Source organism: Heptranchias perlo, unplaced genomic scaffold (assembly GCF_035084215.1).
Source record: "Heptranchias perlo isolate sHepPer1 unplaced genomic scaffold, sHepPer1.hap1 HAP1_SCAFFOLD_56, whole genome shotgun sequence".
NCBI lineage: Eukaryota > Metazoa > Chordata > Chondrichthyes > Hexanchiformes > Hexanchidae > Heptranchias > Heptranchias perlo.
Genome location: NW_027139581.1, coordinates 4,624,779 through 4,643,162, shown reverse-complemented (window position 1 = coordinate 4,643,162; position 18,384 = coordinate 4,624,779). Strand labels below are relative to the sequence as shown.

The window sequence follows — 18,384 nt, the reverse complement described above, 5'->3', positions numbered from 1 at the left end:
AAATGACCCATTTATCCTTATACTCTTTACTGTCCATCAACCAATCCTCTATCCGTGCTAATGGATTACCCAAACTCCATGAACCGAATGTCTTTTGAAAATCCAAATATACGACATCCATTGGTTCCCCTTCAACTATCCTGCTAGTTGCATCCTCAAAAAACTCTAATAAATTTGTCAAACACGATTTCCCTTTCATTAAACCATGTTGACTCTGCCGAATCATATTATGATGTTCCAAGTGCCCTGTTACCACTTCCTTAATAATGGATTCCAGCATTTTCCAGACGGCAGAGGTCAGGCTAATTGACGTGCAGCTCCCTGTTTTCTCTCCCCATCCCTTCTTGAATAGCGGGATAACATTTGCTATCTTCCAATCACTGGGACAATTCCAGAATCTAGAGAATTTGGGAAGATCATAACCGATGCATCCACTATCTCTGCAGCCACCTCTTTTAGAACTCTCGGATGTCGGTCATCAGGTTCAGGGGATTTGTCGGCTTTTAGTCCCATTAGTTTGTCCAGTACTTTTTCTCTAGCGATATGAATTGTATTAAGTTCCTTCCTCTCATTTACCCCTGGTTCCCCATTATTTCTGTTCTGCTTTTTGTGTCTTCCACTGTGAAAACAGAGAAACAAATATTTGATTAACGTATCTGCCACTTCCTGATTACCTATGAAAATTTCTCCTGTCTCAGCCTGTAAGGGACCAACGTTTACTTTTGCTGCTCTCTTCCTTTTTACATCGAAACATAGAAACAAAGAAAATAGGAGCAGGAGTAGACCATTCGGCCCTTCGAGCCTGCTCTCCCATTCAATATGATTGTGGCTGATTCTTTATCTCAATACCATATTCCCGCTCTCTCACCATACCCCTTGACGACTTCTGTGTCGAGAAATCTATCAATGTCCTACTTAAATACACTGGGTCGAGAATTCCATTGGTTCACCATCCTCTGAGTGAAGAAATGTCTACTCATCTCAGTCCTAAATGTCCTGCTCCGTTTCCCAGCCTGTGACCGCTCGTTCTGGACCCCCCCGCAGGGGAAACATCCTCCTTGCATCCAGCCTGTCTCGCCCTGTCAGAGTTTTATACGTTTCAATGAGATCCCCTCTTATTCTTCTAAACTCGAGTGAATACAGGCTTAGTCGACCCAATATCTCCTCATACGACAGTGCTGCTATCCCAAGAATCAGTCTGGTGTAATTTCGCTGCACTCCCTCCATGGCAAGTATATCCTTTCTTAGGTAAGGAGGCCAAAACTGCACACAAACAGGTGTGGTCTCACCAAGGCCCTGTATAACTGCAGTGAGACATCTTTTCTCCTGTACTCAAATCCACTTGCAATGAAGGCCAACATACCATTCGCCTTCCTAACTGCTTGCTGCACCTGCATGCTTGCTTTCAGTGATTGGTGTACAAGGACACCCAGGTCCTTTTGTACATCAACGTTTCCCAATCTATCACAAGTTAAATAATACTCTGCCTTTCTGTTTTTCCATCCGAAGTGGATAACTTCACATTTATCCACGTTATACTGCACCTGCCATGTATTTGCCCACTCCATCAACTTGTCTAAATCGCCTTGAAGCCTCTTTGCATCATCCTCACAACTCACCATCCCACCTAGTTTTGTATCATCAGCAAACTTGGAAATATTACATTTGGTTGCCTCATCCAAATAAGGGGGGCAAAGAACGGATCCCCGCGGTACCCCACTAGTTACCACCTGCAACCCCGAAAAAGACCCATTTATTCCTACTCTCTGTTTCCTATCTGTTAACCAATTTTCAATCCATGCCAGTATGATACCCCCAATCCCTTGTGCTTTAAGTTTGCACACGAACCTCTTATGTGGGAGTTTCTCAAAGGCCTTCTGAAAATCATAATACACCACATCCATTGGTTTCCCCCTTATCTATCCTACCAGTTACACCCTCAAAAACCTCCAGTCGGTTTGTCAAACAAGATTTCCCTTTCGTAAATCTATGTTGACTTTGTCTAATCCCATTGATACTTTCGAAGTGTCCTGTTATCATATCCTTTAGAATAGACTCGAAGTGAGACACACACACAGACACAATACACACACACTGACACAGCAGACACTGATACACATATGGACTCTCACACACACCGATACACACACTGACAAACAGACACACACGTGTAGGTTGAAACGCAAATGTGAGGGGTCTGAAAAGAAAGTTCTGAAACATAGTCGGCAGGAATTCGAATCTGCCCGGGGAGACCCCAGTGAATTTTTTATCCATCGCCCTTAACAACCCCCGCCACGACTGCTTGAGCTAAGCTCAATGTTGCTCACTTAAAATTGCCACGATCCATCGCTCTGCAACAGACGGGCACCAAGAACGACCATGTCTCTGTGTGTAATGTGTGTGTGTCTCACTTTTTCTAAGCTTTTCTGTGTGAGTGTCCGTTTCTCTGTCTTTCTCTCAATAGTCCAATGTTCCGTTTGTCTTCTGGATTACCTGCTGCACCTGTATGTTGACTTTTTTGCGTTTCATGTACGAGGACACCCAGATCGCTCTGTACCGCAGCATTTTTTAGTATTTCTCCATTCAAATAATATTTTGCTTTTATATTTTTCCTTCCAAAGTGGGTGAATTCACATTTTCTAACATTATATTCCATCTGACAAATATTTGCCCATTCGCTTAACCTGTCAATATCCCTTTGCAGATACTTTGTGTCATGCTCGCAACTTGTTTTTCCACCTATCTTCGTATCATCAGCAAATTTGGCCACAATACACTCAGTACCTTCATCCAATTCATTGATATATAATGTAAATAGTTGAGACCCCAGCACTGATCCCTGGGGCACCCACCAGTTACAGATTGCCATTTTGAAAATGTCCCTTTTATCCCGACTCTTTGTTTTCTGTTAGGCAGCCAATCCTCAATCGATGAGCTCTTATCTTGTGCCTGTTATTCTCTGCGAGGTAAAGGCCAGAAGCAGTGGCTGCAGCGTGGCAGGAAGCGGCAGAAGGCACGGGTGGGTGCAAGCATGGAGAATAACAAGCAGCAGGGATACCACCTTTTATGTGGCACCTTATCGAATGCCTTTTGGAAATCCAAATATACTGCATCCATTGGTTCCCCTTTATCCACCCTGCTCGTTACCACCTCAAAAACTTGAATAAAATTGTCAGACACGATTTCCCATTCATAAAACCATGTTGACTATTCTAGATTGTATTATGAGTCCGCGAATGTCCTGCTCCTACTTCTTAATAATGGATTCTTACATTTTCATTTCACACACACTCGGATGGGTTGAAACGCAGAGATGAAAGGTATGAAAAGAAAAATCTGAGCCGTAGTCGGCAGGATTCGAACCTGCGTGGGGGAGACCCCAATGGATTTCTAGTCCATCGCCTTAACCACTCGGCCACGACTACTTGCTCCACTTGCGATGCTGCTCACTTAAAATCGCAATAATCCAGCGCTCTGCAACACAGAGCCACAGAACTTGAACAGGTGTCAGCCGTCGCTCAGGTGGATCGGGTGCTCAGGCGAGTCACTCGTTAGTATCGTGATGAATAACACAACCTATCAGACAATTAAACCTCGATTCAAATCCACGTGGAACAATGAATTTCTACTGCCTTCAAAACCTTCGTTTTCATTTATCTCCAACATTGGATGTGTGAAAAAACACTAATAAACTAACTCGGACAATCCCACTTTCCACAGTATAATTTCACTGATATTTCAGCGATTTTAAATCTTGCTCTCTGCGTCACCTCGATGTCAGAACCACAATAATGAGCAAGAAATGAAAGGCAGAGTTGTGAGCAGACCCGGGCTAATTCAGCACCCCGAGGGGGTGATGGAGGTAGATTCAATCATGGCTTTCAAAACGGAACGGGAGAAGGACTTGAAAGGAAAAAAATGCAGGGCTCCGGGGATACGGAGAGGGAGTGGGACGAGCTGGATTAGTCTTGCATCGAGCCGGCACGGACTTGATGTGCCGAAAGGCCTCCTTCCGTGCTGTGACCTTTCCACGATTCTGTGATGCAAATGGAAGGAGAGTCAATGAGCAGCAAAAAAATGTAACGGAAATAACAACTACCAGGAGTGGGGTTCGAACCCACGCGGGTATAAACCCATTGGATCTTAAGTCCAACGCCTTAACCACTCGGCCATCCTGGTTCGTCCACAGTTGAGTTTTATGTGTAATATACTTGAGTGTCACTTCTACTACGCTTTTCTTTGTCATCAAATAAATGCTGACAACAGATTCACTGAAATTCGAAGAATGTCCAACGCAACCTGTGGTGAATGTTCATCACCAGACGACACCAGCTCCTCGTTAGTATCGTGGTGAGTATCCTCGCCTGTTATTCGGGCACCCGTTAGTGTCGTGTTGAGGGACAGAGAGAGTCAGGCATCGGAAAGGGCGCAGAGGAGGTTTATCAGAAAGATCTCACATGCAGCAATGAAAAGGATGGCCAGTTCATCTGCTTTTTGGTGGTGTTGATTATCGTCCAGGTTTCGAAATTTGAGGAAAGCAGGTTCCCACAAACAGCAATGACAGAGTGACAGGTGCATGAGGCAGATGGAACAAGAGTGTCAATGAGCAGCATCAAAATGTAACAGAAATAGGATTCGAGACATCCCAATGACAGAATCAGATGGATTTTGAATCCAATGCCTTGACCACGCGGCCATTCTAACCGTTGAGTTGACTGAATGGTGAGTGTCGCCGAGGGGTTCAGACGATGGACTGGAAATCCATTGGGATCTCTCCGCGCAGGTTCGGATCTTGCCGACTGCGGATCCCATTATCTGCGTTTCAACATGCAGCAAACTTCTTGTGGAATTACTCATTCTTTCGTGAATTAAAAATGCACGGCTTTTAACACCTCGAGTTGTATGCTCATTGGAATTGATCTGCATGGTTTCACGGAATCTACGATTGAAATAGAACAAAAATGTGCCAAATGACCGATTATCTGTCTCTCTCTGCATGTTTGAGTCACCCGATGTGTACATTTCCGTGTGTGTGTGTGTGCGCACGCACCTCACACTTTCTCCGTTTTTCTGAATGGGTTTCTGTCTCTTTCTTTCTCTCCCACACTCTCTCCCGCGTTCCTCACATAATTCGACTCTGGACATGATCCAACAAAGAGATGGAAAAGTGGTCGCTCAGTCTTCTTTCACCAGTGGCCCTGGAAAGTTAAATAAAGTGTCATTAAGCACCAGACCGAGTGGTTAAGGACTTAGATCCAATTATGTGACACCAGGTTGAACCCCACTCCCGGTAGCTCTTTAATGTAATCCCGTTACACTTTCATACTGCTCAGGTCCACTCGTTTTCCATCGGCATTATGAACCTGTTACTTTGTCATTGCGGTTTGTGGGACCTTGTTGTGCGCATGCTTCGAAACCTGGATGATAATCCTCCCTCAATCAAGACCACCAAAAAACAGATTAACTGTTGGTTCTGACATCGAGGTGAAGGGTGAGGCAGAGAGCAGCTTTTAAAATCGCTGAAATATCAGTGAAATTAAATTGTGGAAAGTGGGATGGTCCGAGTTTGTCTTTCAGTGTATTTTCCGCATCCAATATTGCAGATAAATTACAGGAGAAATGAAAGTGAATCTGTTAAAGACAACAAAAGTGTAACCCTCCCAGCCGGGGAATTGAATGCTGGTGTCCCGCGTGGATTTTTCTCTCTCTGAGTACACAGATTTCAATGTTGAAAACGTGACAGGAACATTCTCTCCAACACGAATTAAATATAAGACACTTGGAAATCCATGAACAGACATTGATAGCCTCATGGTAGCACTGGGTCTGGATATGGAATGGCCGGTTCAAATCACTGGAGAATGACAAGAATCCCATTGTTTTAATTCTGTTTGGGAATCAAATCACTTCTTTAAATTTTTTAAATATAGCATCGAGCATTATAGGAACGTAAGAACATAAAATAGGAGCAGGAGTAGGCCATACGGCCCCTCGATCCTGCACCACCATTCAATAAGATCATGGCTGATCTTCGATCACAACTCCACTTCCGAGCCCCATATCCCTTGATTCCCCGAGAGTCCAAAAAATTATCGATCTCAGCCTTGAATATATTGAATGACTCAGCATCCACAGCCCTCTGCGATAGAGAATTCCAAAGATTGACAACCCTCTGCGTGAAGAAATTCCTCCTCATCTCAGTCTTAAATGGCCGACCCCTTACCCTGAGACTATGCCCCCGAGTTCTCGACTCTCCAGCCAGAGAAATCAGCCTCTCGGCATCTACCCTGTCAAGCACCCTCATAATCTTATATGTTCCAATGAAATCACCTCTCATTCTTCTAAACTCCAGGAAGTATAGTCACATTCTATTCAACCTCTCTTCACAGGACAAACCTCTCACCCCAGGAATTAATCTAGTGAACCTTCGTTACACCGCCTCTGAGGCAAGTATATCCTTCCTTAGATAAGGAGACCAGAACTCTGCGCAATACTCCAGGTGAGGTCTCACCAATGCCATATACAACTGTGGTAAGACTTCCTTACTGTTGTACTCCAACCCCCTTGCAATAAACGCCAACATGCCATTTGCCTTCCTCATTGCTTGCTGCACCTGCATAATCACTTTTTGTGTTTCTTGTGCGAGGACACCCAATTCTCCCTGAACACCAAATTTTACTAATTTCTCACCACATAAAAATATTCTGCTTTTCTATTCTTCATACCGAATTGTAAAACCTCACAATTCCCCACATTATACTCCACCTGGCACCTTCTTACCCATTCACTTAGCCTGTCTATATCCCTTTGCAGACTCTTTGTGTCCTCCTCACAGCTTACTTTCACACCTAGCTTTGTATCATCAGCAAACTTGGATACATTACACTCGGTCCGTTCATCTAAGTCATTGATATAGATTGTAAATAGCTGAGGCCCAAGCACCGATCCTTGCGGTACCCCATTCCTTACAGCCTGCCAACCTGAAAATGACCCATTTATCCGTACTCTATTTTCTGTCCGTTAACCAATCCTCTATCCGTGCTGATGGATTATCCCAACTCCATGAACGCTTACATTGTGCAACAAATTTTGATGTGGCATCTTATCGAATGTCTTTTGAAAATCCAAATATAGGACATCCATTGGTTCCCCGTTATCGATCCTGCGAGTTGCATCCTCAAAAAACTCTAATAAATTTGTCAAACACGATTCCCCTTTCATAAAACCATGTTGACTCTGCCTAATCATATTATGATGTTCTAAGTGCCCTGTTACCACTTCCTTAATAATGGATTCCAGCATTTTCCCAACGGCAGAGGTCAGGCTAATTGCTGTGCGGTTCCTTGTTTTCTCTCCCCTCCCTTCTTGAATAGCGGGATAATATATGCTATCTTCCAATCCACTGGGACCATTCCAGAATCTAGAGAATTTGGGAAGATCATAACCGATGCATCCACCATCTCTGCAGCCACCTCTTTGAGAACCCACGGATGTTGGCCATCGGGTTCAGGGGATTTGTCGGCTTTTAGTCCCATGAGTTTGTCCAGTACTTTTTATCCAGTGATATTAATTGTATTAAGTTCCTTCCTCTCATTTACCCACTGGTTCCCCATTATTCCTGTTGTGCTTTTTGTGTCTTCCGCTCTGAAAACAGAGAAAAAAATATTTGTTTAACGGATCTGCCACTTTCTGATTACCTATTTTAATTTCTCCTGTCTCAGCCTATAAGGGACCAACGTTTACTTTTGCTACTCTCTTCCTTTTTACATCGAAACATGGAAACAAAGAAAATAGGAGGAGAAGTAGACCATTCGGCCCTTCGAGCCTGCTCTCCCATTCAATATGATTGTGGCTGATTCTTTATCTCAATACCATATTCCCGCTCTCTCCCCATACCCCTTGATGCCTTCTGTGTCTAGAAATCTATCAATGTCCTTCTTAAATATACTCAGTGACATGGTCTCCACAGCCTTCTGGGTCGAGAATTCCATTGGTTCACCGCCCTTTGAGTGAAGAAATTTCTCCTCATCTCAGTCCGAAATGTCCTGCTCCGTTTCCGAGCCTGTGACCCCTCGTTCTGGACTCCCCAGCCAGGGCAAACATCCTCCTTGCATCCAGCCTGTCTAGCCCTGTCAGAGTTTTATACGTTTCAATGAGATCCCCTCTTATTCTTCTAAACTCTAGTGAATACAGGCTTAGTCGACGCAATATCTCCTCATACGACAACGCTGCTGGACCAAGAATCAATCTGGTGAAACTTCGCTGCACTCCCTCCATGCCAAGTATATCCTTTCTTAGGTACGGAGGCCAAAACTGCACACAAACAGGTGTGGTCTCACCAAGGCCCTGAAAACTGCAGTGAGACATCTTTTCTCCTGTACTCAAATCCACTTTTAATGAAGCCCAACATACCATTCGCCTTCCGAACTGCTTGCTGCACCTGCATGCTTGCTTTCAGTGATTGGTGTCCAAGGACACCCAGGTCCTTATTTATATCAACGTTTCCCAATCTATCACAAATTAAATAATACTCTGCCTTTCTGTTTTTCCATCCGAAGTGGATAACTTCACATTTATCCACGTTATACTGCATCTGCCATGTATTTGCCCACTCCATCAACTTGTCCAAATCGCCTTGAAGCCTCTTTGCATCATCCTCACAACTCACCACCCCACCCAGTTTGGTATCATCATCAAACTTGGAAATATTACATTTGGTTGCCTCATCCACATAAGGGGGGCAAAGAACGGACCCCCGCGGTACCCCACTAGATACCACCTGCAACCCCGAAAAAGACCCATTTATTCCTACTCTCTGTTTCCTATCTGTTAACCAATTTTCAATCCATGCCAGTATGTTACCCCCAATCCCTTGTGCTTTAAGTTTGCACACGAACCTCTTATGTGGGAGTTTCTCAAAGGCCTTCTGAAAATCATAATGCACCACATCCATTGGTTTCCCCCTTATCTATCCGACCAGTTATACCCTCAAAAACCTCCAGTAGTTTTGTCAAACAAGATTTCCCTTTCATAAATCCATGTTGACTTTGTCTAATCCCATTGATACTTTCGAAGTGTCCTGTTATCATATACTTAAAAATAGACTCGAGCATTTTCCCTACTACTGATGTTAGGCTAACCGGTCTGTTCTTCCCTGTTTTCTCTCTCCCCCCGCCCCCACTCTTCTAAATAGTGTGATTACCTTTGCCACCCTCCAATCTGCAGGGATTTCTCCAAAATCTATGCAATTTATGAAGATGACAACCAATGCATCCACTATTTCCATAGCTAACTATTTTAATACTCTGGGATGCAGATTATCAGGCCGTGGGGATTTATCGGCTTTCATCCCATTAATTTCTCCAGCACTATTCTTTTACAAACACTAATTTCCTTTAACACCTCCTTTTCACTAGACCCTTGGTTCCCGAGCATATCTGGGAAGATGTTTGTGTCCTCTTCCGTGAAGACAGAACCAAAGTATTTGTTTAATTGCTCTGCCATTTCCTTGTTCCCCATTATAAATTCTCCCGTTTCTGACTGTAAGGCACCTGCATTTGTCTTCACTAATCTTTTTCATTTAACATACTTGTCGAAGCTTTAACAGTCTGCTTTTTTGTTCCTTGCAAGTTTGCTCTCATGCTCTATTTTCCCCTTTTAATCTTTTTTGCTGAATTATAAACTGATCCCAATCCTCAGTCTTGCTACATTTTCTGGCAACTTTATATGACTCCACTTTGGATCTAAAATTATGCTTAATTTCTTTTGTTAGCCATGGTTGGGCCGCTTTTCCTTTTGTGTTTTTGCGCCAGAAAAGAATGTATAATTGATGCAGTTCATGCATTCATTCCTTAAATGTTAACCATTGCCTATCCACCATCATGGTAATCCCCAATCTATCACAGCCAACTCACTCCTCATTCTTCGTAGTTTCCTTTGTTTAGATTTGTGACCCTAGTTTCGATTGGACAATTTCACTTTCCATCTTAATGAAGAATTCTATCATGTTATGGCCATCCTTTCCAAAAGGACCACGCAAACAAGATCATTAATTAAACCCTTCTCATTGCACAATATCCAATTCGGGATAGCCTGTTCCCGAGTTGTCTCCTCAACGTACTGGTCTAAAAAAACATCTCAGACTCACTCCAGGAATTCATCCTCCACAGTATTATTGCTAATTTGGTTTGGCCAAGTCAAGATGTAGATTAAAGTCACCCATGATTACTGCAGTACCCTTGTTACATGCATCTCTAATTTCCTGTTTGATGCCGTTCCCGACATGACCACTACTGGTATTGATTCATGTTATCATGAAGAATCTTTTTTGTTTTTATTTTATTCCGTTTACCTTATTTTATGGAAACTGTACAGTTGGCGGATGAAAATAAAATCAGCAATCATTTTGAGAGAATTGTTGTAACCTGGAGTTCAGGGTACATGAGCTGATGCCTGATTGCTGGACGCTTAACTTTAATATTTTGATTGGTAAAAAATGGTCCTTGCCTGGGCACAGTTTACACTCCAGAGATTTGAGCAGAAAATCTAGGCTGACACTCCAGTGCAGTACTGAGGGAGCGCTGCACTGTTGGAGATGCCGTCTTTCGGATGATGCATTAAACTGAGGACCTCACAGGTGGATGTAAAAGATCCCATGGTACTATTCGAAGAAGAGCAGTGGAGTTCTCCCCGATGTCCTGGCCAATATTTATCACTCAACCAACATATAAACAGATTATCTCATCATGTTCTTCATTACTGTTTGTGGGAGCTTGCTGTGCTCAAATTGGCTGCCTGCATTACAACCGTGAGTACAGTTAAAAGTATTTCATTGATTGCAAAGCGCTTTGGGACAACGTGACAATGTAAAAGGCGCTATAGACATGCAAGACTTTCTATCTTTCTCATTCTGCATGGGGTCATTTGACTGAGATAATCTGATACACCCCACTACCCATGATTCCTCTCTTACTTTGTGCTTTTTGCATACATAAATATTGATTTTTAAAATTTATATATAAGTGTATATATCCCACGTCTATTTTTCTGATTGGATGAATTTTGATGAAGAAGATTCTCCACGCCCGAAACGATAACATTTGTTCTTTCAGATTTAGAGCATTTTGCTTTTTGTTACAGTGCTGTGGGACTCTGTCCAGTTTACTGACACAGGAGAAGGGGTAAGAGTACAGGCTGATTTAATACAGAATACAGCAGGTCAGTGGGAAAGTTACACACTGTACAGAGCAGCTGATAAAACTCCTGCTGTAAATAAAGGGCAGGGTCAGTTACACAAGACTGAGTGACTTTATTGTGCAGCCTCCAGGCATCATCTTTACAACTGTCAAAATTAAACCCAAAATCTGTTCCCCAGAACAGACATGAACTGGCTCGCCTGCTTCATCTGCTGCTGTTCTGCTTCTGCACTCACCCACTCCAAGCTGATTACAATGAGTTGTTTTATGATTATTTCGTGCTCTCTGTGTGTTAATCACATTCCTGTCTCTACCTTGCTGGTTTTTTTTCATCTGTCTGTCTTTCACTGGTTCTGTCTCTCTGTCAATATATTTATCTTTCTCAGTCGTCTTTCTGGCATTTTTCTGTCTTGTTACTTCATCCTCTTTTAATTTCTGTCTCTGTATCACTGTTCCATTTCTATATGTTTTCTCTGTCACCCTTTGCTTCTCTCGTTATATCTCTAGGTTTCTGTCTTCCATCTTTATCTCTTCTTTCCATTTGCCTCGCTGTCCCTCTCGCTCGTTCTCTCCCCACTCTCTCTGTCTATCTCTGTCTTTTTTGCCTTCTCACACCCTTTTCAAATCTTTCTCTCTCTTTCGCTCTGCCTTTCACTCTCTCTGTTCTGTCTCTCCTTTTCTTTATTTCTCTCTTCACTTTCTCCATCTCTTTCTTTTTTATGAATTCACAATCAACTTTAATTTCGTTGTAGGCAGACTACGTAAATGCATCATTAATTCTTGCACATTAGTCCAACATTATCTTTTATGCAAATGAAGAAAAAATAACAGTACAATTGGATGTTTGGATATCAACATAAAAGCACCCATTTCTTCTGTTCAGATACATGTATAGGAATTCATTTACACATATGTCTACATAGCTGTCTCCGCTGTTCAGAAGTAATTCATTGTGTAAAGTGTTTTGAGATGTGTTAATTTAAAGGGCACTGTACAAATTCCGTTTTAATGAATTACATTGTCCATTTGTAGACCAGAAAATATCCGCCTCTTGCTTTTGTTGTCTCACTTTGTCTCTTTTGCTGTCTGTCTCTCTCCTGCACTGATTCTTTCTGTTTCTCCAGTTCTCCTTGCTTCACTTCTTTTGTCTCTATCGCCCTGTTTCAATCTCTCTTTGTAATTTTCCCTGTGTGCCTCTCACTTTCTGTCCACTTTCCTTCTGCACCTCTGAGTTTCTTTCACCATTTGTCGACCTGTTTCTCTCAACTTTCTCTCGCTGGTAAACTCCCTCTCTTTCCCTTAATCTGTGTTAATCATTTCCTGTCTCTGTTTTCTGATGGAAAGATGCTCCTTTCCTGTTTGTGCTTTTTCTCCCTGGATTTCTTTCTGATTATATTTTTCTCCTTCCATGTTTTTTCCATCTCTCTTGTCTTTTCTATTTATCTTCCTGTTCCCTCTCTGTTTCTGCCCTTTATTCTTTCTCCCTCGCTCCCTCTTTTCTGTTTATTTCTTTTTCTTTCTGATTGTCTCGAGCTGTTTCTCCATCTAAATCTCTTACTGTGTTTCTTTCCGTCTTTCTCTAACTTGTTAACTGTCCTTTTCTCTCTGCCCCTTTCTGCTCTTCAATCACTTTCAATTTATTTTTCTCTACGTCTTCCTTTCTTTCACTTTCTTCACGATTTCATTCTCAATTATCTGCTTTTCTCTCTGTTTATGGCTCTAACGGTCTCTCATTTCCCCTTTCTATCTGCCTCTATCTGAAAGGTTATCTCTATGTGTAACCCTGTCTCTTCCTCTCCATGTATCTATCTATCTATCTATCTATCTATCTATCTATCTATCTATCTATCTATCTATCTATCTATCTATCTATCTATCTATCTATCCATCCATCTGTTTGTTGGTTTGTCTGTCTGTCTATCTCTGTCATTTTATCTCTCCATTTATATGGAGTGCAGCTATTCCGATCAGGCCCACAGCACCTACTTTCATTGACAGGTTTGCCCATTTTGCAGGGCGGCCATTTAGTTGAAGTCCAGCTGAGCTCTTTAGTGCCGCCTGTTTGAGCAACAATTCATGTGTTGTCTGCAGAGCGAATCACGCCTCAATAGGTCAGATTATCAATATGATGTAATATCAGAATCAGATTTCAGATTATGTCAGCTAATATAAAATCTACTTTCCATCCGGTGGGTAGTGCAGGGGGTGGAGTATGAAATGGCTAGAAATAGTTCTAGTGCTTGAAACCCTTCAGCTCTTTCTATGATTTCACTAATTTAACAATTAGATTGAGTGGGTATTTCACCGCGTTCTTCAGCTCCTCTCTGAATTTAGCCTGGGTCAGGACATAAATACACGTGTTTGTGCAGGAACTGAGAAGCTGCAGCATTCCTGATGTGGCTTCTGTGATATAACGAGGGTCAGTGAATGAATTAAAATACCGAATGTCTGTAATTCGCCGATAAATGTTATTTGCAACCTGGGTCACCCATAATAGGATAAAACTGCCCGATATACTGAAGAGTAAAATGATGGATTTCTTTCGGTTCTCCATCTCTGGATCCTTGTGATTCTCTCCATTACTGCGGCCCCGGAGTCCCCTGCGGACTCGACTGGCTGCTAAAATACGTCTGACCGTCAGAACATTGAGCAGCAAAATCAATAAGAAGGGGGCACAAGGGGTTAAAATGAGGTGAACGAACTCAAATGCGGCCCACACTGGGGAAGTGCGGAAGTTCAGTTTAAAGACACAATACCGGGGAACATTATCAATTATAAGGTAAGTTTCATTTCTAAAGTACCAGGGAACACTCTCGAAACAGCCCAACACACTCACTGTTCCTATAACTACAGCCGCCATTTTCTCGGTGCAATATTTTGTTTTAAGATTCTCACAAGAAATGACCACAAATCGATCAAAGGTGAAAGCGACTGTGAACCAGACAGAAACAACCGTGGCTGCAGAACCCAAGAACATAATGGGACGACACACGGGAGTAATGAACAAGAATGAATTGGGAAAATAACTTAGACCAACCCGTGTCAATATCAGATCAGTGATAACGACCAGGAGATCGGCCACTGCCATTCCCAACAGGTAGCGACTGATACATTTGGAGAGACCGCAGTTTCCTCGGGACAGGATCACAATCGCCACCAAGTTAACTGTAAGAGAGAGAAAAGGAAGCAGAGAAATTACTGATCAGACCTGGAGCCAAAACAGTAATATGACAGGATCTGGGGTTAAATTTCCAGCTTTGTTGCTGCATCGAACGGTGGAAACTGAGTCATTCACCTGGACAGCGCTTTCGGGCAGAGAAATGTTTATAAACTCAATTATCAATAATGAATTGTGAAATCGATAAAGAAAGTGAATAAATGAGCATTGGATCCACTGGAAGGGCCGAGTGAGAGCGCAGTGCCGGTGGGGAAGGGAGAAGGAGTTTTACCGAGCAGGAATCCAACGGGTTAAAGCCGAATTTGGGCTCCAGACTGACGGGAAAGAGAGCGAAGGCCGGAAAGGTGAGGGGACAGGGGGAGGTGCAGCTGGTTTGTTTCCCTGGGTTAAGAGAACCGACAGAGGCTGACACAAAACGGGGAAAGGCCGAAAGCGGTGGCCGTGAGTTTGAGGCTTCGGATCGGATTGGAAGAGGCAGCTGGAGACCGAGGCAATGAGTGAGATTGGGAGGGAGACAAGGAAAAGGACATGTCGGAGCAGGAGGGGAGTTAGGAACAGATTGTTTGGGAAAGCGGATAAACTGAAGCAATGGATGAGGAGACAGAGGATTCAATGTGGTGGTTGGAGAGGCTGGGATTCACAGGGAGAGACTGCAGCAGAGTGTGAGAGGAAATCTAATCTATCGGTCCCACTAACACAATCCAACTAATAAATTGAACGGTTCACTTCAGTGGTTATTGTTGTCAGGGAACAGCTCTTTGGGTATAAAATGTGTTCATTAAATTTACTTTGCACATTCAATTAAAACTAAATTAAAATATATGAATTAAATCAACCTCGTTCTTCAGTGAATTCTGCTGATTCTGAGTTTTTGAATACAGTATCCTAATAATTCATTAGGATCAAGAAATCACTAATTCTATTCTTTAAATACATTTGAATCATGTTTATTTATTCAGTCAGTGAATAAGGAAAAGTAACAATCACCAAAACAGACTGAGGACCTGAAAACGATAAACACACCCAGCGAGAGTGCAATAAAACTCTCACAATCTGACAACTTCCTATTAACATCTTCAAGTCACATTTCCTCTTCCTAATTGTACTGGAAGTTTCAACAGTTCATTCCGATGAATGATTCACCGCATGGCCGCTTTATCTCTGTCTCTCTCCCATTCTCTCTCCCATTATCTCTCTTTCTCTCTCTCTTCTCACGTTCTTTCTCTCCCTGCCTCTCGTTTTCCGTCTCCGTCATTGTCTCTATCGCTTCTCTATCTATTATTCTGCCATCTCTACTCTTTCTCAATGCCCCTTTTCACATCCGATTCAATCCTGACATCCTGTCCCTTTATTCTGTTAACCAGTCCCGTGTTCCACCGATCCTATTCTCAGTGTCAGTTTGTTAAATTGTGAATCATCTGTGGAATATTTTCATGTTACTACAGATCATCTAAGTCTCCACCTGTTCGCCTGCACTGTTTGCTTCATCTGCAAATCATGGAAGAAACAGAATCAAATGTCTCTTCCAGACAGACCTCACAATAATTGAAATTCCTTCTCCTGTAATTATAAAGTACACCATTAGATGGAGCTGTTGTTCAATTCACAAAACGCCAACATCACAGCTGCTGCAAAGAATCGACAGATAAATAGAAGGGCTCAGGATTCCAATGGATACAGTGCAAACTGATTTATCATACCCTCAAAACATTACATTTTACAATGAACTCATCCACCGTGACACAGAGAAGGAGATGTGAAAGATTCAGCAGCAAACTCAGTTCAATAGCCAGAACTTTGGAGCTGCGCCAGACACACACAAATGTTTCATAAGAGTGAGAAACAATAAATACATTGAAATCCCAGTTAAACTGAAGCATGTTATTGGGGAGGGAGGACATTGCGCTGCCACCTTGTAACACTGAGACCGTGAGCTGTCTCATTATCAATCACTGAAAACACATTTTTGAAAAAAATCTGCAGGACACGTTCGTTCCACAACATGAAACTGTTCCGAGCTCCTGATGGTCTGATACCAGCTCTTAGCCCAGACACCTGATTCCAATACATTTAGTACAGAGAATAATTCAGTGACAATGCCAGGGTTGGACATAAAAAGTTCATTACAGATATAATGGAATTGCTACAAGACCGAATGTTTGCTATTGAGGAGATGCCATTATTGAACAGTGACAAGGTCAGGGTTGGATACACAAAAATCATTCCTGCTCAGTCCTGTAACTGAAAGAGCAGAGACTCCATCAGTCAACTGGTGGAACAGAACAGGCGACTGTGTGAGACATTCAGGGAGCAAACATATTTTGCCAAGTACAGCAGCACAGTTAACACCGATTTACACCATTAACAGCTGAGATAACAGGTTACCCGGCACTCCAATTACTGCAAGGGCAGGATAGTAAATATCTTCTATCTGATAAATTATTGGATATTCCATTTCTGTGAGAAGCAGTCACTTCCGTTGTTCTGGAAACCAGAAGTCCGGCAGGTGCTCTGAGCTGATACATTCCAATGAACCCTGATTTATACAGGGGATAAGACTCCACTGACACGGTTATACTCGTGATCATTGCTATTAGTTACAGTCACTTAAAAAAACACATTATATCTGCAGCTTTGACTCCGATATAAATAATGCGGTGGATTTAACACAAACATCTCAAAGTCCAGGACATTATCTTAATGAGACCTCTCTCAGGAATAAAGTTAAAATCTGTGCTCATACAGGACTGATCCAACAATAATGAGCGGCTTCTTTGACAGTTTTCATATAATTGTATTGTCCATGTTCACTCTTAGCGATTCATTTATAATTTATACCGATTTATCCGCAGTGCACATTAAATCCAGGGTCTCAACCAGACCCGTTTCACTCTTTTCCTGCAGTTTCCCAGTTATAATATGAATTCTGAGTCTCTAACACGAGGAGATTTAAAGGGCAGGTTGAGGATTGCAGCCTAGAAATGGCCGCGGGTGATATTAGGGGACGGAGACTGAAAGTGCCCCATTGAGATTCCTCACTTATCGTAACTTTGACGTCGTATTCGACCCCGTGCTGAGCTTCTGACCCCATATCCTCTTAATCACAAAGACCGCCTACTTCCGGGTCCGGAATAACTCCCGTTCCACTCGCCCTGCCAATCTGCTACTAAAACCCTTACCATGCCTATCTACCCTCTCTGGCCTTTGTTCTCCTCTCCGGCATCTCCAAAAATTTAACTCATCCAAAACTCTGCTGTCTGTAACCTTTCCCTCACTAACTCCTTCACCAATCATCCAAGCCCTTACTGAGCTGCATTGGCTTCCAGTCTCCGAAGTATTTATTTTTTTCTTTCTTAGAAACTTAAATACATAAGAGCCTCACCCCTCCGTATCTCTGCAACCGCCCCCAGCTTTCCAGCCCCTCTCTCTTCTCCTCCACCCCTGGCTGCTTGTGTATCCACAGTCTCTTTGGCCTACTATTGGCAGCTTATTCTTAAGCCACAGCCACGCCCCAGAATGTGCTCCCTCACTCCCCCCATCTCCATTACTCCCTTTCAGGTGTCAGCTGTGATTCAGTGGTTGGCACTCTTGCCTCTGAGTTAGAAGTTGAGAAGGTTGTGGGTTCATAGACCCACTCCAGAGACTTAAACACAATATCTTCATTTCAGTGCTGTACTGAGGTAATGCTGCACTGTCAGAGGTGCTGTCCTTCAGATGAGACGTTAAACCGAGGGCCAGTCTGTCACCTCAAGTCGATGTACAAAATCCCATGGCACTATTCGAAGAAGAGCAGAGAAGTTCTCCCCGCTGGCCTGGCCAATATTTATGCCTCAACCAACATCACTAAAACCAGATGATCTATTCAATTTCACATTGCTCTTTGTGGGATCTTGCTGTGTGCAGTATGTCGGCTGTGTTTCTCACATTGAAGCAGTATTTCTTTGGTTGCAAAGCACTTTGGGACATACTGAGATTGTGAAATGCGCTGTATAAATGCAACTTTCTTGAATT

General features: G+C 42.7%; 2 non-coding genes across 2 annotated transcripts; both read right to left on the bottom strand.

Moving 5' to 3' along the window:
* Positions 1 to 3,342: 3,342 nt before the first annotated feature.
* Positions 3,343 to 3,425, bottom strand: trnas-aga (transfer RNA serine (anticodon AGA)). The gene has a single exon. It is a non-coding gene; the product is annotated as a tRNA-Ser (tRNA).
* A 671-nt stretch (positions 3,426 to 4,096) lies between these two features.
* On the bottom strand, positions 4,097 to 4,179 carry trnal-uaa (transfer RNA leucine (anticodon UAA)). The gene has a single exon. It is a non-coding gene; the product is annotated as a tRNA-Leu (tRNA).
* Between the last annotated feature and the right edge of the window lie 14,205 nt (positions 4,180 to 18,384).